Here is a 23,783-nt window from a genome sequence, read left to right on the forward strand (position 1 = left end):
TCACTTAAAATTGGAAACAGCAATATCTAGACAATGGGCTGTTACATATGTGTAGGACATGGGCATGTACAACATGTTACTATACATTGGATTACACAATGAGTGAGGGACATGCATTACTTCGAGGTGAATAAAAAAATGCTTTTGAACAAATGTGTTGGGAGAAGGACCAGTTATCTCTTACGGGGAGAAAAGAAGGAAATTCAAACCTGGGTTATATGGGTGTAAATGTCCCACAGTGGTTGGACATACACAAAGGTGTTTAAATACCCCTCACACACCAAGAATGACCAGTGGTGTCATGCTTCATCATAGGGGTCTTCCCGCCCCGCTGCGGGACGGGGCGTGCTACGACCTACGAATACGTGGGAGCACTGATAATAAAGTGCTATGTGTAGTGCAGTGGGAGGGTCTGGGATAGGTGTGAATGTGAGTTAAAAAGGACCTGGCCCCTAGGACAAAAATTTTTTAATAAGTCGGAGGGGGCTGGTACTAGTAAAAGGGTGGTGCGGAGACTTCCTACTCAATGTGTGGTGTTCTCCTAGTATGTTGTCGACATGTTTCGATGCTAGGCATCTTCTTCAGGACAGGGTTAAGATCCCTCCTATGTGCGCATATTGGTACTCATGATAAGTTTATCAATGTAAGAGAAAACATGCGTGAGTATACAGTACCTAATGGTATTCGTATTTAATTTTAAGTGTATGTGAGGTATTGCCTCATGGACCTTAGGGTTGATGGAAAAACAATAAGGAGCCTCAATGGTATCCTTTAGCAGCCAATCGCTACATGTGCATCCATCCCGATGTCCGGTCGTACATCGGGATGGATGCACATGTAGCGATTGGCTGCTAAAGGATACCATTGAGGCTCCTTATTGTTTTTCCATCAACCCTAAGGTCCATGAGGCAATACCTCACATACACTTAAAATTAAATACGAATACCATTAGGTACTGTATACTCACGCATGTTTTCTCTTACATTGATAAACTTATCATGAGTACCAATATGCGCACATAGGAGGGATCTTAACCCTGTCCTGAAGAAGATGCCTAGCATCGAAACATGTCGACAACATACTAGGAGAACACCACACATTGAGTAGGAAGTCTCCGCACCACCCTTTTACTAGTACCAGCCCCCTCCGACTTATTAAAAATTTTTTGTCCTAGGGGCCAGGTCCTTTTTAACTCACATTCACACCTATCCCAGACCCTCCCACTGCACTACACATAGCACTTTATTATCAGTGCTCCCACGTATTCGTAGGTCGTAGCACGCCCCGTCCCGCAGCGGGGCGGGAAGACCCCTATGATGAAGCATGACACCACTGGTCATTCTTGGTGTGTGAGGGGTATTTAAACACCTTTGTGTATGTCCAACCACTGTGGGACATTTACACCCATATAACCCAGGTTTGAATTTCCTTCTTTTCTCCCCTTAAGAGATGGATCTTTTTGTTAAGTAAATAATTTGAAGTGGAGGACGCATCCATCTCTAAAGCCCATGAAGGGCCATCCCTCTACACTCCCCAATCTTGTTACTAGTAGCTAGAAGGACCAGTTAGCCATAAAGGGGGTGTATTGGAGCCGTAATTGTGATGGCCAACACACATCTCTACAACAGTGTTGATATATCAAGTATGATACAATGCCATAATCCTATTCATGTGACCCTTCAAAAGGCAACAAGGACATCACAAGTATATTTGCTACAACATCACTTCTAGAGTTGCATATTTAACGCTTATGAAGCCTCCATGTAGTGGCTTCCACAAGAAGTACAAATGTGAATGCTATACACAAGTCAAAATCTCTAATCAAACTTCTGATTTCCAAGTTTCTCTAAAACACTACACACACACACATGTGTCTGTGCTAACCCCTCACACACCCAGTTCCACCAGAATGCTGTTAGCCCAACAGCCAATCACAGTCTGGCTGCATACAGGAAAAATATGAACAGCCACAAACAAAACCTTTCAGACCTTATAATCAATGTGTCTCTGAATATGTTTGTCAATTTGTCCCTTGTAATAAGACAGAATAATTTGAGGTGGAGGGGGAGGAGGAGACCTGAGAGGATCTTCATTCAAAGGATCAACACACGTTTGGAATGCGAGCAGGGAGCTACGTTGGACGGGACCGTAAATGAAAGCTTATCAGACTTCCTGGGGGCTTGGGACTTGGGCTCTTCCACCACGGCCAAGTGTCGATTTTGTGGAGAGCCAAAGGGGAGTTAGGCAGACCGGCAGACCAATCAGGGGCCAGCCCCTGCGAGCCGGAGGGCGGAGCCAGGAGCCCGCGCTTCCCCCCCTATTTATTCCAATGTGCTGGCCGAGGCGCAGCGGACGTGCGCAGCGGGCGCGTCAATGGCGCGCTGAAGGTACGACTAAGGTAAGCCCGTCTGCGCCCGTCCGCGACCAGCCGGGACCAGGGGCCATACCCCCTGCTGATTTCATTCGAAACTTGTCCACGCCCATCCGCTACTCTCGTAGCGAGTTGCTAGCCTATGCTGATAAAAAGGGCAATAATGAAAGGCTATGTATTCAAACGGGCCCAGAATCATCCTATGGACCTATTTCCTGCCTCGCTTGTCGTTGGTCTAGCATGGATCAATCTCCTTTAGGCCATCACACAATCCATGTTAACAATCACATGAACCTCAACTGTTTATTTCTCAATGCCAGATCCCTACCTAGACATGCTCTGGATATTTGGGACTTACTTACATCCAAGACCCCGGACCTGGTTTTCATTACTGAAACCTGGCTGTCCGATACTAATGCCCCGGATCTAGCTAACGCCCTCCCCTTTAATTATAAAATTATTACGCAAGATAGATCTAGTAAAAGAGGAGGGGGGGTCGCTGTGTTATTTAGGGAGCATTTAGCATGCTTTGCGGAACCAATAGTTGCCCACAACGAACATCAGATCTTACCTTTTAGAGTACTCCATGAGGGTCTCACCATCTTAGCTGGAGCAGTAATATACAACCCCCCTGGACAAAAAGCCAATCTTGGCGCTAAATTACTCAACCAACTCCTGCCACTCTGTTTAAAATATAAAAACTACCTAATTGTTGGCGATTTCAATATTCACTATGAGAAAATGGATGCTCTGGGAGCTTCCCAATTGGAATATGATATGGAGATCCTTAACCGTAAGCAGTGGGTAGTGGGCCCCAGTCACACAGCTGGCCACACACTGGACCTACTTTTTACCAACATTGAATCCACTAACATACGTGAGGTCCAGCCTCTTTCCTGGACGGACCATTCCCTTACATCTTTCTCACTCGACCTTCTCTGCAAGTCTGTGAAACCCAAGGCAGTCCCCCAGATCTCTAAACAAGCCTGGAGGTCAGTTAATGAACCTAATTTCGATAAATATTTTCAAGAGGCCAATTTTAAATTCCCGGAGGATTCCTCTGTCTGTACTGATGTCACCTTACTAGACGCTGGAATACTGCAAATATTAAACAAACTAGCCCCGATGCGGGAACCTAGGAAAAAAGCTATAACGGAGAAATGGTACACCCCCCATTTAAAAAATCTTAAAAGTGAATGTCAAAAACTTGAACATCTTTGGAGACAGTCCAAGGATAGTGTAGCCAGATTAAATTATGTCTTTAATCAGAAACTGTATACCCTTGCCATAAAAAATGCAAAGAAAGATTGTTTTACCCAGCGCATTCAAGAAAACAGTAACTCAGCTAAGGAACTGTTCAAAATAGTGAAGGAGCTTAGCAAACCATCTAGCATTTCTCAAACACTCACTCTTTCGGTTGAGGCCTGTGACCGTATTAGCACCTTCTTTGCTGAGAAAATTAAGATAATCTACTCTACTTTCACCCCCCAACATGCTCACAGTAACACAGATTAACCCCCCAATACTGCGATCATAACAGAAGCACCAACAGCCCCGCCAGACTCGGGAACTACACCCATTTTAACTGGCTTTGAACCACTCTCAGTGGACGAGGTCTTAGCAGCCATGAACACAGTCAAATCCGGTTCCCCCTTGGACCCCTGCCCCCATTTCAACCCAGAGAAATATAGACCCATCTCCCAGCTTCCCTATCTCTCCAAAGTTCTGGAGAAACTGGTCAATGTTCAACTGACAAGGTACCTGGAAACCAACCTCCTCCTGGATCCCTCCCAGACGGGCTTCAGAGCTAACAACAGCACCGAGGCAACGTTGCTGGCAGTGTCGGACAGTGTCAGATCCTCCACCGATCAAGGTGGGGCAGAGGCACTGATACTTCTTGACCTGTCAGCAGCGTTTGACACGGTATCCCACAATTGCCTGTTGGACATACTTCGGAGCAAGGGAGTTCAATCCACTGCATTGAGCTGGCTGCACTCTTTTTTGAGCAACCGCACTCAGGCAGTACATATGGGTCAGTTCCATTCCAGGCCGAACTCCATCGGCTGCGGGGTCCCCCAGGGTGCCTCATTGAGCCCCACTCTTTTCAATGTCTATATGTCATCTCTCGCCGACAAGGAAGTGGGGCATTGGCATCTGCTCCTATGCGGATGACACGCAGCTGATGGTGGCCTTGGATGAGAAGCCTGATATCACTAAAACCAAATTACATGACTGCCTCTCAGAAATGGCCCAGTGGATGCATTCACACTGCCTGAAGTTGAATGCAGGAAAATCTGAGATTCTTCTGTTTGGTGGCGCCAAACGGTGTGGGATGCCTCATGGTGGCCACCCTCATTGGGTCTGGCCCCCACTCCAAAACAACATGCCAGGAACCTGGGGATCATCATGGATGACGCCTTGTCCATGAAGAAGCACGTGCGATCCCTCTGTGGCAAAGGTTTCGCCATCCTAAAACTTCTTGCTAGGTTATTTCCCTGGATACCTCTGGACTGTAGACGTTAGGTCACACAGGCCCTATTGGTTAGTCGTTTAGACTATGACAATGCACTGTTTGTAGGGATGAATGAACATCTGTTCTCTCGCCTACAGGTATTGCAGAATTCGGCGGCCACACTTATTTGCAACAAAGGCAAGCTAGACTCGGCATCGGAATGTTTGAAGAAACTTCATTGGCTTCCGATGCGCAGAGGGCTGCCTTTAAATTGCTCAGCCATGCTCATAGGGCTCTGCATAAGACTGGTCCCACTATTCTTCAAGGGAAGATCGAATTTTATGTCCCTACTAGGAACCTACGATCACTTCAGTCGGCATTGGTTAGGACTAAACGTATTTATAAAGTTAGAACAGGTGGCCGTTCCTTTTCTTACTTGGCAGCAAAGAGGTGGAATGAGCTTCCTATCGACTTAAGACATTCCACAAATTATCTCCTGTTCTGAAAAAAGCTGAAAACCCACCTCTTCCCCACTTTCTAAACGTTTCAGTATAAGTCATTAGTAGTTTCTGCTTGGTATAAGCGCCGTGATATCCCATGGGATGAGTGTTGCGCTCTACAAAAACCGCAAATAAATAAACGGCAAATAAATAAACTACTCGTCCATAGACACTGAGGTCTTTTGGCCTACTCGTTCGTACTAGTGATCATCTGGGACTCCATATTCCTATGACCTTAGTTGGAATTGAGTAGCATTTCAATCCACTATATTTGATTATGATGATGATGGTCATGTTGATGATACATACCGCTGGACTTTGCGTTTGAGCCTTGAAAAAGTCATATAACGACGAAACACGTGTCGGCTGTAATTTTGCTTTACCTACGTGTCAATTTGCCTTAAGATCCACCTATGATCAAGATCATGTCATACCTACTGCTATTCATTTGAAAATAAGCTGATTACTGACAACGTTTTAGTCAGTTGGAACTTTTAATGTGCTGTGCTCTGCTCTTTGAATCTTAACATCTTTGGGGTGTCAAGCCACGATGCTACTTCCAGATTCCATTTTCCCCTGATGTCATCTTGGAGATAATTAGTGAGTGGGAGCAGAATCGTGACACTGAGACATGCCCCTCCCATGCCATCCCATACTATGTCAAGATCCTACATTTCCTTGCTACTGAGAAATTCCAGAGGGTGTCAAGTGACTTTGTGGGCATTTTCTCAGGCAAGCCAGTCCCGATGCTTGTGCCAGGTTCTGAGCTGCATAATAGGAGAGAACATCTCTACATAGGTATGCCACATACACTGACAGTAAGCAAAGGGTTGCTAGGGATTTGTACGTCTTTTCCCACTTCCCGTGTGTGACAAGTGCAGTTGATTGCACTCATGTGGCACTTCAGCCACCTCGCCACAATGCATACATCTTCTGCAACAGACACAGTTGGCACTCTGTCAATGTCCAGGGTGTGTGAGATGCCAGTGGCTACTTAATTGATGTGCATGCAGTGTTCCCAGGCACACGTTACAGCTACATATTCCGCAGGTCACCTCTTGCCCTATGGCTGGCAGCAGGAGAATTTGGCAACATATGGCTTCTGGATAAGTACTCAAGCACCACATAAGTCTGATATGTGACGCTAGTCAGAATCAATCAACTCCTGAAATATGTAGGTTGGGACTGTTTAAAGCTGGAAGGCCATCCTTAATGGGAGAGGATGCCTCACACACCTAATAGTGTCATGCTTCATCACCAGGGTTTGAATATACACAACCAGTACAAATGGCTAATTCTCATGACACATACATGGCCCCAAAACACACTGAATGTACCATTTCATTCTTTATAAACTCTAAGATACAAGACAAACATGTACAAATATTTCCTCATTATCCTCCTCAGGTGATGCTCCATATGCACTTTCTCCTCATCTCATACCATACAGATATGCAATCACTGTACCTCAGCTGACATTTGTACATGAGCCATCAGAGTGCAGTTCTGGTCTCTTAAAATCGCGATTCAGATGTCTTGACCAAGGGGGAGATGGGAGTATTGCTGTTCTCACCTGACGTTGGGTGCAAGATAAAAGTAGTCTGTTGTGTCTCACACAATATAGCCAACTAATGGTAACCAATGAATGGGCATTAAGCCCTCTATAAGTATATATTAAACACTCTGTCCATAAATTCCATCCTGAGACTACTCTACAAGCCATACATAATGTATGTAAACAACAGCCATTGTCAAGATTCAAAAGATAGGCCATGCAACACATTTCCTGCATATGATAGTAATTAATGTGGGCAAAGTCACAAAGGGCTCCATTGCCCTACGGACGGGAGTAAATGTCACCGCATGTGTGAGATCTACCCAGGCAGTGGACATCTGAAAATTTGCCTGCACCCAATGTCGCAATGAGTCATGGCTATGCAAAGAATCAGTGAGAGTTGGCATTGTGTAAAATATTGAAATCTACAGGTATATGTGAAGCAGATGAGATTAAAAATAGATGTAATCTTTTGATTTTTGGGTTACACATACTACAAATAACCATGCCTTACCCATGGTTTATATGTGGCTTGCTGTGTGGCACACTGTACTTTGAACAATGGCCCTGACTAACATATGTTACATGGGGGTCTCAGGCAGTGATGAAAACTTATTGGTCCACTCACTATACTTAGGGACAACTAATGATCAAAATGTAGCAAACTACATACTGTTACTTTTTAAGTTAATGTCAGTGTTGGTGACACAGTAGTTGTGGTGCTGTTCTAGTGAGGCTAGGAATATTTGAAAATTTGGTGGGCATGATTTATTTTTGACCAACGTTGTATCATGATGGATAATATGATGCTATAGTAACATACTACACACTCATTCAATCTCCATGATGCATATGTAATGTACTCAGTCAGTACTGAATGCATAATGGTAATTATCGGTGTGGAGTTGTGATTAGGAATCAAAACACATGTATGTACAGGTAGGGAAATATATATTGTATTTATGAGTGCTGCTATTCATGTAGCTGTATGTTGGCAATGCATACACCATGCTGCAAATGTACCTGTGTAATGACCTGGATTGTCTCTCCTCAGAAAGGGAGGGCCCGATTCACAGAACTAACTGAAGACAAAATCCTAAACGTACTACCATTTTGGTATTCACAGAAGGCACTTACTCATTTTGGTATTCACAGAAGGCCCTTACTCATCAATGAGTAAGGGCCCTCTGTGAATACGAAAATGAGTAACACTTAGTACCACAGCTAAGCAACACAATAAATCCGAAAAACTAATTATATTGCATACAAAACATATCCGCACAGAATTGCATGGTCAGTTTTTGTTAGAACACTTAAAAGTCAATACCATTCCCTGGGGCCTCCAAATTAAAAACATCCCTGTAATACTCACAGACGACCCCGAGTACAAAAAGGGCTTCAGTTTTATTAGTACAAAGTGTAGCCGTGACATCATGGTCCACACCATAGAGACCGCCCAACGGTTGTGTCAGAAAGAGGCGGAAAAACTAGATAGTTTGATTCAAGCCATCAAGGACAATCATACTGTAACTGAGGCTAAAGCCTTATTGGAAAAAATAGACAAGGAAATACAAACATTCAAGGATAGCACAATCAATTTTAATACTAAGAAATTTAAAACAGACTCTAAAACGTTTAAGATTGAAAGTGCGCAGCCCTACTTGAAAGAGGATTATTATACTGAGGAGGAATCACATAGAGCCCTATCGGAGTATCAGGGCCGATTAAGAAACCGATTTACAATGTTTTCAGAATCATCATACTCTGACTCAGCAGGGGACTTGGATCCAAGAAAAGGCCCCTCTAAACGACAAAGTTCTTTTTTAGAGAAGGAAGAACCCAGAAACCGAGTAAGGTTCAAGCAACAACAACCATGGGAAATGCGGACTCGCAGACATTTTTACAAAACATGAAGAACACCTCTGTTATAAATCTCTCTACTCAACAATTGACTGAAGCACAGGAATCAGTTTTAAATTTGGGAGTGAAATTTGTCCCCAACCAACGCACTGACTTCACCAATTTGAAAATAGAAGCACTTCAATTCATTTGCAAGATAAAATTAAAGGTTTTCTTCCATGGAAAATAAATTAAAGGAAATACGGAACCATCAGAATTAACCAACAGACCCTGTTTTATTCTACCACCATAGAATTTACCCAAACAAATATCAGCTTTTGAGCAGGCAGTTTTGTCGTCAATTAGTCAACTAGAAAAGAAAAACCAATACATTAAAAGAATATCTCTTCTCAGCAACAGAAAGCCATCCAAGAATTACAAAAAGACAAAAATATAATTCTCAAGCCTGCAGATAAGGGCGGAGTCCTAGTTATTTAGCCCAAAGACATGCATATAACATAAGCCAAGAGCCAGATCCACAACATAGAATGGTACCGACAACTGAAGGAGGATTCAACTAAGCAAATACAAGCAGAGATTTCAATGATATTAAAATCTGGATTAGAGGAAGGAATACTGGGTCCCAAAGAATTTGAGTTCAAAAACAAAAGTCATCCGAGAATTCCTGTAATCTATTTTCTGCCTAAAATACACAAATGTCTCACACAACCGCCTGGCCGACCGATAGTCTCTGGCTGCGATTCAGTGCTGGAGCCTATTGCCAAATATGTGGGCGTGTTCCTAAAGCAATTTATGCAACAAGTCCCATCGTATCTACGAGATACAACAGATTTTATAACCAAAATTGAAGAACATCCATTTGACAGTGATCTCCAATGGATGGTATCTCTTGACGTCATTTCACTTTCTACCCAAATTCCCTAGGATGAAGCCATGCAGTCCATGGAGCAATTTCTAGAAACAAGAAACAGGCCCCATATAGTACCCACGGAATATATACAGAAGCTAGCAGAAATCGCTTTCAAGAGGGGACTGCAATGGGGTGTACCTTCGCCCCTGAAATGGCAGTTCTGTTTATGTCCTGTTTTGAGGACAGATTTATTTTTAGCAACAACCCATGCAAAGAAAAAATTCAGCGATGGTATAGATATATCGATGACGTGTGGTGATGACGTGTGGTTCCTCTGGAGTGGCACAGAGGCTCAAGTTCAATCCTGTCATGAATGGCTGAACAACCGCCATCAAGATATAAAACCTGACTTTCTTAGATGTGGAAGTAATACTCTATGAACAAAAGCTAACAACTACACTACACCGGAAACCTACAGATCGAAAAATGATCTTACATTACCAAAGCTCCCACCTGAGGAGTTTAAGGGACAACCTCCCATATGGTCAACTATTACGTATACAACGCAGTTGTGCCAGAAAAGAGGGTTTCATGATACATACGGCTGCACTATGTGACCAACTTTAAGAAAGAGGTTACCCACATAAATTGTTAAAGCATGCTACTAAACGGGCCTGCTACACACCAAGAGAGGACTTACTTACCAAAACAATTAGGAAACCACTCGAAAAACTAGTGTGCGTGACAACGTTTGGCCCACACACGAATACATATCGACAGGTAATCTTACAAAATTGGCACCTTCTCTCGGACTGGGAAAGCCATTAGAAAAACCATTATTCACCATGAAAAAAGGCAAAAGTATCAGCCAAAGTATTATTCGAGCAGATATGGCACAAAAATCAATGAAGAAAGATTTACGAGCATAGTGGAATATGCCACCTATAATAGGGCACCACAAATGCGGAAATTGCTCGGCCTGTTCCAGCACAGTCGAGGGCACAGAATTTACACATGATGCCATCAAATGGACACACACCGAGCATGCAAACTGCAAAATAAAAAACGCGATTTATGTGATCAGATACCCGTGCCCCAAAATATATGTTGGGAAAACAATACAACAAGTGAATCAAAGAATAGTGCAACACAGATCCAGAATCAAAAAACAAGTCTTAGCTGCACCAATGGTCTCACACTTTTTGGAGAAAAATCACACAGAACATGAATTCACTTGGCCTATATTAACAGCACTTAAACAGTCACCAAGAGGAGGCAACATTGAAACCCAATTACTCAAAAAGGAGGCATATTTAATTTTTAAGTTTAACAGTGCCCAAACGGGGATAAATGAGATGACTGAATTAAAAAAAATTCCCATTGAGTGAATATTGAATTCAGAAAATGAACTACAATACCCAGAATGCATTTGTCCATAACTAACGAGACCTGTTGTGTTCCATCAGACAGAACAAGTCTTTTATACCCTAAGTTTTCAAACTGAGATGGTTGCCACTTGAAATGTTTGTGAACGTAGGAAACAAAATATTTTTGACCGATTAAATGGCAAACATCTGCAGTCAAAACCACATGACCATTTTTTACAAAGAGACCGTCGCGGACCGGAAAAGGACTGAACAGCATCCGGAAACCTTGCAGAGATGAGACTAAGCCTTTTATCTGTGTAGCTGCAGCCCACTACGAAGTAAGTGTGCCGATATTTTCTCTAAAAACTCGTGCAAAACAGTTTCAACTTGAACTGAATATTAATAGAAGCATGCCCTTTCTTGCTTTTAGATCAATAACGGTTTCGATGAAATCGACAGCGTACAGCCTTCATTAACTAAACTTGAAACAACGTAGCAAACAACAAAGTAAAAGTAAGTTGGCTCAAAACAGTTATTCAGTAGCGACTTTTAATTGATAACAGAATTACTAATCCGCTTGTTCATCTTTTCAGAAACGGCGAAAGTTGTGAAATGCTGACAGCGCGCCATTAGACCACTAAGCAAGTACATCACAGTGAAAGGCAATGGGTCCCTGCAGCCCCAACTCCCCCAAGAGTAAGCGGTTTTAGTATAATGCACGTTTGCAAACATTGAAGTAAAATCAGTCCTATACAAAAATCATAACTTTTTTTGTTTCAGAACCACAAACAAGTTTACCAGATGAAGCTCTAAAAATACACCTACGAGCGACAGCTCAGTTATTTCTATTTTTCACAAACAGTTTAGTCAAACAATAATGTTATGTGCAGAAAAGGCCTTAATCACTATTTTCATTCTATTGTTAATTTTTTAGATTACACCGAGTCAATTGGCCCTGAAGAAAATCCCTTTAATAACACAGGGATTTGAAACGCATCGGCACTTTTCCTCACAAAGTTCCATGAGGGAGTAACATGAAATGTAGCCCATAGGCATTATAGGGATAAAAGAGTTACATTTATATCCCATGAAAACCTAGAGCGTAGCCACATGGAGTAAGGAACGCTACAGAATTAAACAAACAGTTGTCACAAACAGAGTTCCTATAAGACATTGAGTTTTGACAAATTACAGGTGTAATGTGATTTTTGCGACTATTGTACTTAAAGTAATGTTTTGAGTTGTTATGATTATCAAATGTTTTGATTTGTTTTGATTATTAAGTGTATCGCTTGCTGTTCAGGCAATTATTTGAATGTTGTATAATTAAAATAAAGATGCGATACATTGAAGTAATGGCAAAGAAAAAGCCAGGGCCAATATAAAGAAATATTGGTATTGGCCCTTAATCTGCTGAAATAAAAAGCAGGAAACTAAAAAAGGTGGTCAGATCTTCTTTTTATAAAAAAACTTATCTCACGCCCCATCTGGCGACAAAAATTGGGCATAACCCCCTCATTATAATAACATTGTTGATATGTTAGCATTTGTGTGTTACAGGTTGTATCATTCACGCTTTTTGTGTGGGTTGTTTGTCATAATTAATAAAATTTATTGTAAAATAAAGTAAAGGCTGACATTGTGTCACTTGTCTCACTCAAAATGATCTATATTCTAAACAGTGGCATTTATGTAATTTCCAATTTATATGTAGCTGTACTGAGTAAGCAGATATAATTTGCAGTGTACAGCACAAACAAAGCAGTATTGTAATGCAAAATGTGTCTCTTGCCTTATACAGTGTCTAATATTTCCGAAGAATACCCAAAACATATGACTCATATCTTTACAAAGGATATCTCCTAGGCCTTGTTTGCATATGTACAACAAATTTAGTATATATAGTATGTTTTGATATGACAGTTTTTAGTAAGTGTAAGATTGTTGAGACTGCAGATTAGTGGATGAAAACTCCACACATAAAAGGATAAACCTGGATCCACTTTTAGGTGTGGAGATCTCCATCCTTACTGTGAACTATCTCCACTTGTAAAATAAAATCTGAAGATTACTGTGTGAAAATGTCAGCAACCTTACATTGCACTGAGTCTGAAGGTGAGGTTAGTAAATACTGAAAATGACACTGATCTAAGTTTAGCATTTTTTTGTTAAATTAATTTCACGACATTACAGTGTCTTGTACACCTACTTTTGGATTCAAACCACATATTATTGGTGAGTGATATCAAGGAACTACAATGTCAACACTTGCTTTATGTTTTCTTCACCTTTATTAGAAATTGTACACCACATACATAATTGTTTGTTTTAATTTTCAGTGGACCGAACTGGCCAAGGGGTATCTGGACAGATCCAGGGGCAGAACATGACATCCTCGGCGACATGTATGTCCTCTGGATACCACGAGCGAGGAGGAGGAGGGCGACCAAGCAACAAGCAGAGGTAGTACGCCCACCCAGATGGAGACATTCCATCTACATCAACAGCTTGGTGGAGGATGAAAGGGGGGCATTAAGAGATACATCACCAGCCAGGGGGATGATAAATGTGGGTCTCCCCCTGGCCCACAAGAACTAAAAATGGAGATGATGTCCCTGAGCAGGCCGTAAAACCATCTTTGCCAGCCAAGCCCCTTCCCTAACTCTTGACGCTCCCATTTCATTGGGGCCTCCAGCTGCACCCCCTGTCACTACTCCCCCTCCCAGTAAGTAATACATTTATTTTGGTTAAGATAACCTTAATAGCAGTGGTAGGTGGCATACAAGGAGAGTGGTAGTGCGGGGGTGGGACAAAAAAGTTAAAAAAATGAATAAAGAAAAAATAATCCCACTTACCTTTTATGTGCAACGTCCTCCTTCCGCTCTAGTCTTCTCCAGGCAGACAGGCTCCAGTCAATTACAGTAATCAATCCTGGCGCTGCTCTCATGCTTCATGAGAACAGCATCAGGATTGGAAGGAGTAGCCGCTCTCGCTGCTCCCGAGGGCACTGGAGCCCTATACAGTCTCTAACCCGGCTGTCTAACACAGCTTGTAATATTCCTTAGTTAGGCCCATGTAGCGAAGCAGCTTATTTCTTACATTATCCTCACAAATAAAATTTTCAGCCATGACCTTTTGCACATATTTGCGTGCACGACAATGTTTGATTAGTTTCCCTGAAATTAAACTTGTTTATACATCTAGCTTTCCACAACATTATCACAACGCCCTTTAAACATCCTGTACAAGGTCTCGTTTCGCACTATGTACAAATGACATCACTATCTTCATCCACGGGGCTACAGGGCTATCTACATATCCATAACATCACTAATCTATACACACATCTCAAGGCTGCTTTCTATTGTAAAGGATGAGCATCCCGATAGATTAGAAAAGGAGGCACTTCCGCTGACAATGAGGTCCTTGCATCCTGAGAAATCATCATGCAGCAGTCTCACATCTTGTGCGGGGTGTCCAGTTTGTGACCAAGACGGGGTCCTTAATTTTATCCCATCAGGTAATGGGGTTGGATCATCCTTTGGATGGATTCTTGGCTTTTACATCTACACACACTTTAGGTACACTTAGAGTTGGGTTAGCATCGTAGGAGTACACTTGATTACTGCATTGTTTTAAATGCCTGCATGTATAAATTGATTTAGCACCATGGTATATCAACTATTTATGCAAGAATAACGTTGGTTCAATAAATTTATTGAAAACACCCCATTGTGTATTCTCTGTATATTTCTCTGAGAATAAGTTAGCACGAGTAACTGAGAGAAAGGTTTTGTACTGTTTCCACGATACGTAACGGGACAGAGTTGTCAAGCTCAAAGGTTGCCAAAAATCGTTTGCTTCCTGGTGAGGATAGGGGGGCTTACGGTGGGACTGTGAGTTATCCGGCCCATAGGCCAATATATCCTGCAGTGTGTCCGGAATCTGTCTTGGCCCCAAGCCCATAGTTTATTTTGTCCAAACAATGCGCAGATCCTATGGATTAGTAGGAACTAAATGACAAGCTGGATTACAGAGGTTTAAACTATGCAGGTCTGGCTGGCCGTCGCAAGAGAGCCGGCCAAAAAGACATGCACACTTTAAACTTCAGTGCCCTGCCTCTCACTGCTTTCTGCTACTGCAGCAGAAAGCCCCGCCCATGTCCAGATGCTCGGGATGGGTTTTTTGAAAAAAAAGTGGTAATCAATTACCCTTTTATGTTTTTATACTTGGAAGCATTTTTTTAGTGGGATGACGCTCCTCCACCTTAACGGAGCAGCCACCCCTGCTTAAAAGTGCACAGGACAAATACACAAACCAATACCGAAATTGCAAAATAAAATTAAAACACAGTACTAGATAGATAAGTTCACAAGTGTATAAGTGCAAGTTCAATGGGCAAATTAGCTAATATATTATCAAAAAGAAACACTGGATGCACAGACGAGCTGTAAGGAAAAGTGAACCATACCAACTTTCCTTGATGCCTACAAAATAAATATACACCCCACCTCAAGCCTACATCAACTTTAAAAAAAAATAAAAGGGCCTAAGTTAGATACAACATAATGGTAGCTCGAGATCACAATAGTGCATGGACTTAAATTGCATCAACCTAGCCTAAAGTGCAGAATGTCATGTCATCAGTTTCCTTACTGCAAAGTCGAAAATCCCTTCTTGGGCAGTATGGACCCACCTGTTATACTATCTAAATGAGCTCCCACTATCGAAAAAACAGAAACAGAACTACCCAATAAATGTATCCAACTGCTTTGGCTCCAGTTCCAATGCCAACATTTGGCTTTGCCACAGACTATAGCTTATTTGGTCTCGGCACGCAGCACTGTCTGGTTCCAAGGTGCCTTCAAATTTTGTCCTTGGCCTCTCATATCCTGACCAGAAGAATGAGATGTACTATAGTTTCATCTGCCTACTAGCTTACTGCAGATGCTTGCTCATCTCGGTGGTGACTTTCCATTTTGAACAAAAGCAATTGATGTGTAGGATCTAATGCCGGAACTAAATATATAGTTATTTGGCTGTTGGGGCCGCGATAAAGTCAAGGAAATGCTCAAACTTACAATAATTTTTAAAATCAATCAAATCTGAGGTGAGAGATCCTTAATTTTTATTGCTAAATTCCAACCCCTATTTGTGAGCCCAAAAGGCATTTCTCAATGCGGTCCCTAGTAAGGGGTTTCTGGTGTATCCCACCTTACCAGTGCTTTTCAAATCCTGGTTGCATTAAGGTTCCTTTTATGTTTAGCAGCGACTGTATTTTCTTATCCTTACCTAGAGCTACTATTTCTTTGAAAGCACTATAGTAAGCTCCAAGGGCAGGGGTATTCTTCAATTTTTACCAATACAGAGCTTAGCCTTGTGTGTGATGGATTTCATGCCAGTGTTCCACAGCAAGGGGAGCAGGAGAGTGCTCCTGGGCAAGATCCAGAAGGAACCTAAAAAAATATTTTCAGAGATTGCCAATGCAGTCAACCTTGAAAATCCCCACAGCTCAGTTCTGTAAAGCCTACTGCCTTTCTTTGAAGATGCTTAGAGCTGGTGATACCTGTTTCACTTTAATGGTGTTATATAGCCTCAATATCCATGAGGCTGGATGGTAAAGGTTCAGGCTGCTTTTTTTACCTTGTGAAATCCATGACATATTAAATGTTAATCGGATTCCCAAATAGTCTAAATCGTATACCCTAACCAAACTACAGCATCCTTGCTTAATGGATCCTATCACTGTTTTGTGGGAATTTATGGACATCAATTTAGTTTTGGCTTGATTATTTCTAGTCCCCTATCTATACAGAATGCTGCAAATTGGTCCACCAGTTTCTGGAGGCCCCCAGTGTTTTTGGCATCAACAAGGTGTCATCCACAAATAAGAGGAGCGGTATCTTCCGGCCAACGATCTTTGATGCATCATTCCTACAATCCTCAATTTGGATGACCAAATCATTTAAATAGAGAGAAAAGAGGGTTGGAGCTAGTAATAAACCTTGCTGTACACCATTTTGCACCCCTATGCCGTGTGTTAACTCCCCTTAATGCCTCCAGCATACTTGTGCATAGGTGTCTTCATGTAATCTAATTAAAAGGTCTAGCAAATCTGGAGGAACCCCATTTTGTTGCGATACCTCCCATAACTTTCTGTGAGGAAGCAGGTTGAAGGCAGGTTTTAAATCCATGAAAACTACATATAAGTGAGATTTCCAAAGAACCACTGTCTTCCAGTGTATTATTAAAATCGCACTTGATTGGTGGTACTGACATGTTTCCTGAATCCTACTTGCAGTTATGATAAGGCATTAAAATCTTCCTTCCATAATTCAAATGTATCCAACATCTGCCTATAGAACACCTTCTGGGTAGCATCTATAATGCTTATCAGTCTGTAGTTCGCTGCTGTGTCCATGGCGCCCTTTTTGTAAATTGGGACAAGCTCTGCTGCTTTCCAATGCTTTGGGGCTATCAGCTCCCTCAAGTATCACATTTGTTAATGTTTCCATAATTAGCCCAACTCTCTAGATCTGAGAGGAAGAGATCCCCTGGGATCCCATCTGGACCTGCGACTTTGCCAGGAACAATGCACTTAATAGCACATAGGGTGTCCTTATATTGTTGACCAAATACATTGGTGTTTCCCTCCAGTGCTGATATCTCAGTGCTTGCACCAAACCTGCGGCTGAATGGAATTTGCTATGAGACATTTTTTGATTCTGCCCCCCATTAGCCACTATGTGCCAGAATTTTTTGGCATCTTTTACTTTCGCTGCTTCATATAAATCCTCCCAAAGCTGGTTATCCCAAAGTGTTTGTGCCTCAGCCTGCACTGTTTTCTATTGCTTCCTCTTCAATCTAATGAGGTCAGGATTGGCACTTTTCAATGCTTGGAGTAACTCTTTTTTGGCACCCATGCAATCATTATTGAACCGTGCTCTAATTGTATTTATGGCTGCTGGGCCCCTAGAATGATACTGATGGAAACATTCATCCACAGTAGCATAAAATTTCCCATGGATGGGCCGAATGGAGGAACGGTTGGACTTGGCAATCTAAATATGCTATTGCAGCACAGAGAGCCTTTTTATTGTAGCTGTAGTCTCAGGTTGTACCAATACTCTTGCTTCCTAAATAGTTACAGCAGCACAACCTCAGGATGATTTATTATGTCTATCAATGTGCAATGAATGACATTGTGGTCACTATCACTTCTTGTAACTACCTACAAGTCTAATATGAATTTTCAAAGAGCCAAAGATACCAAAATATAATCAATCCCACTAGTTGGTCCTGGATGATTGTAAGTGTCGAGGGCTTGCAAATCTGACCTAGTCCTCCCATTTCATTCCCTCAGGCCATTGGTCAGTGTTAATGAAAATAATTAAAAAGCAGCCTTCATCCATCATTTCAATGGCACTGTCTCTATGCCAGGAATATCCCATTCTTCGTTCTCAGCCTCAGTAAGAGAGTATGCCCGTAGTTATCAATGGGTTCAATGGTTGTGTTCAAATTGCCTACTATTATCAGAGAGTCATGGGTATAAAATTTCTCCCTATGGGTCATAAGATGTTTCAGAGTTGGTGTCCCCCCCCCCCCCAACCCTTCCATTATAAACATTATACACATAAAGTGACATCTTTGTTGCCAATGGTCATACCCTGTATGTTGGTTGAGGCAGCATCAAAAGAACCTATTTCAGCATTTAACAACATTATTAAGCCACCAAAAGGCTGATAGTTTCCTTTTTACTTGGATCGGATGCAGAAATTTAAACAGGATCAAGACCCCATGTTTCGTGAAATAGACAGAGATCGAATTGGTCAACGAATGAGCCCCATGTAGGATCACCAAGTTTGGATTTTAGATGCGCTATATTCCAGGACAGGATGCTGATGATGTTTTGGGCCCATTTGTGCTTCAGGCTGCACTACCTCTGCGGGCTGAATTTCCAGAACCCTATCAGGTATATCATGACTCCTGGGTCCATGTCAGTCAGTCATGGAAGCCCCTTGATTCTCCCTTAGATTAGGTTTAACAGGTGGGGAGTTTGGTGAGTGAGGTTGGACACACAGGGGCCTATATCTGAACTGGATGTCACTACATGGCGGTGGGGCTTTTGCATAATCCTAGTTCCAGTAGGCCATCCGCCTAATAATTATGCTTGCCCCTTAGTACAGATAGATCATGAAATCTTATCACTTGAACAATATCTGAACAAATTAGGCATTAACACTTATGCACATATCTTATCAAATAAATGTATTTGTTTTTAAGAGTGTCCTCCCCATCTCTTGCCCCAGAGTTCAGTTTGAACACTCTAACCATATAAACACAACCTAGCTTTCCATCATCCACATTTGCCCCCTCACAATTACAACCCTTCCCCTTGGACTCAAAGGGTGAGGGGCCCTTTAAGAATTAGTGGTCTGTATCCTCTCACTATGGTCCTTAAACCCCATGGCCATTCCCTGGGGAGGAAGGATTCATTGACTGTGGCATGTGTGTATTGATCTCTGGATCTTACTCTTTCTGGACCTTGCGGCCCACGCCATGATGGTTTCTCTCCCTGTCCAGTTGCTCCTCAGACCTACTAACATGCGCTGCGTAGGGGGGAATCAGTTGACATTCTAGCTTCAGCTGGACTCACAAGGTGGTTATTAATTTATAGTTTTTCTACAAGTGCCATTAGATCTTTTAATTTTTCCCTTAAATCACCTATCTCGAACTGGAGCCTAATAACTGTTGCAATAATATTAGCTGGTGATTTGTGTAATAAAGTCGCCACACTGGATATTGATGAAGATAAGGAGAGAAGGAGAGAAGCTTTATTATAAAACCCCATCCATCGGTGTCTTCCGCCAGCTGCCAAGGTAAGAACATTCTCATTCAACACTCCATGTTCTAACATGGTACAACACTACATCACAATTTGCTCTCGCTTGCTCCCTCACTTCGATTCCACATGAATGAAACCCCCTCGTTTGCAATCCTTGCTGGCTCTCCCTAGTTTTTCTTCAGGGACATCACACATTTGGTCATGTACAATTTGTGCATAATATTTTAGGTTCTAGGAGAACAGAAGTACAAATAACAGGCTTGGCGGTAATTGCATACTTTATATCGACCTTTTGGGATGGAATAGATGCTATATCAGCTTGGGACATTGGTCTCTGATTTCCAGTCCTAGATTTGCTCTTTCATTTTCTCCCAAATATAGGCAGAATAATGGGGAGAGATTTTTCTTTTTTCTGCCCTTTGGTGTTTGTCCCCCCTCAGCAGGGATTCTACCTCCTCAATTAATGTATCTATGTTCTCCAGCACAATGTTAGTTTGTGGCTTTGCAGAAGAGTCAGCAGGCATTAGTTTAGTACTCTTATTCCTTTTGCCTTTGAGCGACTCTGCAGCTTTGCACTTACCCATTGAGTCAAATGAAGTAGAATAGCTGCCAAAACAGAGGCGTAATTATTGCTGGAGAAGAATAAACTCAGAAAAGTTACGTGAAATGTCACCCTTGTAGCAAGTGGGTAAGGATGCTTCATGAACAAGTGTAAGGGGGATTGCCCAGCATCTTCCAAGCTCTGAACGGCACAGACGGGTTTGTTTTTTGCCTGGTCTTTTCCTTAGCAGTGCCTGGGCTCATCCCGTGTGCTTCCTGCTTGTGTTCCATGTGTGGGAGGCTACCTTGTTCTTTGAAGCACTATCCAAATGGCTCCTGCTTCTCCTGTGAGGGCAGGAGATGTGGAATATGGAGTCTGTCAACCAAGGAGAGCCGCACAGATGTCTCGCATGTGGGAGGTTGCCTAACGCTTTATATTGCTATCCCTCACAGCACTTCCTCCTGTGGGGCTGGGGATTGTGGAATATGGAGTCCATGAGCCAAACAGACCTGCACAGATGTCCCCCTCCAAGTGCCTGCCAAGAAGAGCTGAGGGTAACATCTGCCCCTGACAACCCACATCCCTCATGTTCGACCCAAACCCATCCATATGTGGTTGCTTCCCATGGCTTGATGGTGGCAGATGATGTTCTCTCTGGGCTTACAGGAGGTCAGGGATGAGCTCCTTTTGTTCTGAGAGTCAGTCTCCATCACTTCCTTGGGCGCAGCCATATTGTCTTTGTTCTTCCAAATAGCAGGTCCTGTGCCAGCTCTCTTTGCAGTTGCCCCAGGTCTTCTTCAGACTCCTGCAGAGTCGTGAACCCTGCCCTCTTCGCCACCAATCCCGCCCACTTGCTACTGCCTTTACCATGGTGTGCCTGCCGGAGTTTGCATGCATAGTCAGCCAGTAATTTCCTGCCCAGTTAGCCTGTGTGCCTAACCTGACTTGTGCGCCCTTGTAGCCATTATAGCTGCTTTCACTGTTGTCCAGGTAGTCTTTATTTTCTGTTTCAGCCACTGTATTTGTCTATCATTGTATTTGCCTGCCTGTATTTTACACCGCCTCACTGAGTGCTTTTCCCACTGTTCTCTCTTTTCTTCCACTTCTCACCTCCTAGCCACCCTCACTCCCCAGGAGCTACTTGATGGAGGCCACAGCACAACCCCATTGAGCAGGCCCTGTGCCAGCTCTTCTCGCAGTCTCCCTAGGTCTCCTGCCGAGTATGTGCCTACCTGCTTGTATCTTCCGCTGCCTCCTTTGCCATGATTCCCACCCGCCTGCTATTGCCACTGCCTTTACTCTTGGGTGCCTGCCCGAGTTTGGGTGCCTTGTCAGCCATTTATTTCCTTTCCAGTTAGTCTGCGTGCCTTGCCTAACTTGTGTTCCCTCATAGCCTTTCATTTTCTGTATAGCTGCTTTAACTGTTGCTCAGGTAGCATTTATTTTCAGTTTTAGTTACTGCATTTGCCTGCAATTGTATTTGCCTGTCCGCATTTTCTGACGCCTCACCTGGTGCTTTTCCAGCCATTCTCTCTTTCCTCCTGCCTCTGGCTTCCGGCCACCTAGTGCCCCTCCCTCCCCAGGACCTACTTAGTGGAGGCCGCAGTGCGACCCCAATGAGCAGGTGATGTGCCAGTTCTCCTCGCAGTTTCCAACGGACTCCTACCAAGTTGGTGAGCCCTGCTCCCTTTGACACAGATCCCAGCCCAACTTCTACTGCTGTTGCCTTTACCCTGGTGTGCCTGCACGAGTTTGCATGCCTAGACAGCCATTTACTTTCTGTCCAGTTAGCCTGTGTGCCTTGCATGACTTGTGTGCCCTCATAGCATTCTAATTCCTGTATTACTGCTTTCACTGTTGCTCAGGTAGCCTTTATAATTCAGTTTAATCCACTGTATTTGCCTGTCATTGTAAGTGCCTGCCTGTATCTTGCGCTGCCTCGCCTGGCGATTTTCCTGCCGCTCTCTCTTTTCTCCCACCTCCCGCTGCCTAGCAGCCCTTCTTCCATATGACCTACCTGATGGAGGCTGCAGCGTGACCCGCTAAGTAGGTCCTGTGCCAGCTCTCCTCATAGTCTCCCCATGTTTCCTTTGGGCTCCTGCTGAGTCAGTGAGCCCCTTAGCCTCTGATCCCCACCTGCCTGCTACTGCCACTGCCTTTACCATGGTGTGCCCACCCGAGTTTGTGTGCCTTGTCAGCCATTTATATCCTGTCTAGTTAGCCTGAACACCTTGACTGACTTGTGTGACCTCTTAGCCTTTCATTTCCTGTATAGCTGCTTTCACTGTTGCTCAGGCAGCCTTTATTTTCCATTTTAGCCACTGTATTTGCCTTCCATTGTATGTGCCTGGCTGTATCTTCCATCGCCTCGCCGGGCACTTTTCTCACCATTCTCTCTTACCTTCTGCCTCCCCCTTCCCACTGCCTAACGCCCCTTATTCCCCAGGATGTAAATATTGGAGGCCGCAGTGCAGACAGGCTGCCAGTGCGCCAAAGGCAAGCCCGTCAGCGTCCGTCCGCGCCTAGGCAGTGCCCAGCTACAGAATCCTGGCCTTCTGACCACCCACTGTTACACCTCCACCGAGCTCCGCACCCTGGACCCCAGATGCTACAATATCAACTGCTGGATTACTTCTCCCCAATCTATTGATGGATCCTTCACCTGCCCCCGCTGTTGCTTCACCTGCAAATCTGGAGCATCAGACCACACACAGGCACCTCGCCACACCCACCCGGGAAACCACAAACACCTCAGAATTACTCCAATGCACTCTGCTCAAAGCCCTGCCCTTCTGCAGAAACACCAAGGAAATCTGGGACACCATCACAACCCTCCCCCAACGTGATCTTCATCACTGAAACCTGGCTCAACCCTGACTTAACCGGGCTCAACTCTTCCTCAACCGTCAATATCACCCACACAACAGTCAACGGTACACCGGAACCATGCCAACAAACACAGAGTAGGCATCACAATTTGTCCACAAGGAAACCATCTGATGCACCACCACGATGACTACACCACATCAGTCATAAAACACCTCAACTACATACTGCTGGGACCATGACCTGTGTTCTTCTACGCCATCGCTGAATTCATCGCCACTCTAGCTGTCGACTCCAAGCACTACATCCTACTCGATGACTTAAACTTCCACCTTGAAGACCACAACAACGTCAAGTCCACCAACCTCCTAGAAAGCTTGAGCACCATCGAACTCACCCAGCTGATCACTGAGCCCACACACAAAGCAAGACACACGCTGGACCTGATCTTCATATCCAGTGACAGAGTCAAATACAGCCCAATCACTGAACTCACCTGGACTGACCATGTCATCACCCACTTCACCATCAAAGGCTTCCTGCATGCCACAACCAAACCCCTGACCTCCTCCCATAGCAGCTGGAATAAAGTAACCAGGACCCAGTGGACAGAATT

At 43.5% G+C, this 23,783-nt stretch overlaps 1 long non-coding RNA gene across 1 annotated transcript; it reads left to right on the top strand.

Moving 5' to 3' along the window:
• Positions 1-11,230: 11,230 nt before the first annotated feature.
• Positions 11,231-13,419, top strand: LOC146863002 (uncharacterized). Its single transcript, XR_014978542.1, has 4 exons — positions 11,231-11,293; positions 11,386-11,468; positions 11,549-11,651; positions 13,295-13,419. It is a non-coding gene; the product is annotated as an uncharacterized LOC146863002 (long non-coding RNA).
• The last annotated feature ends 10,364 nt before the right edge of the window (positions 13,420-23,783 follow it).

The sequence above is a fragment of the Triturus cristatus genome, chromosome 2_2 (assembly GCF_964204655.1).
Source record: "Triturus cristatus chromosome 2_2, aTriCri1.1, whole genome shotgun sequence".
NCBI classification, from domain to species: domain Eukaryota; kingdom Metazoa; phylum Chordata; class Amphibia; order Caudata; family Salamandridae; genus Triturus; species Triturus cristatus.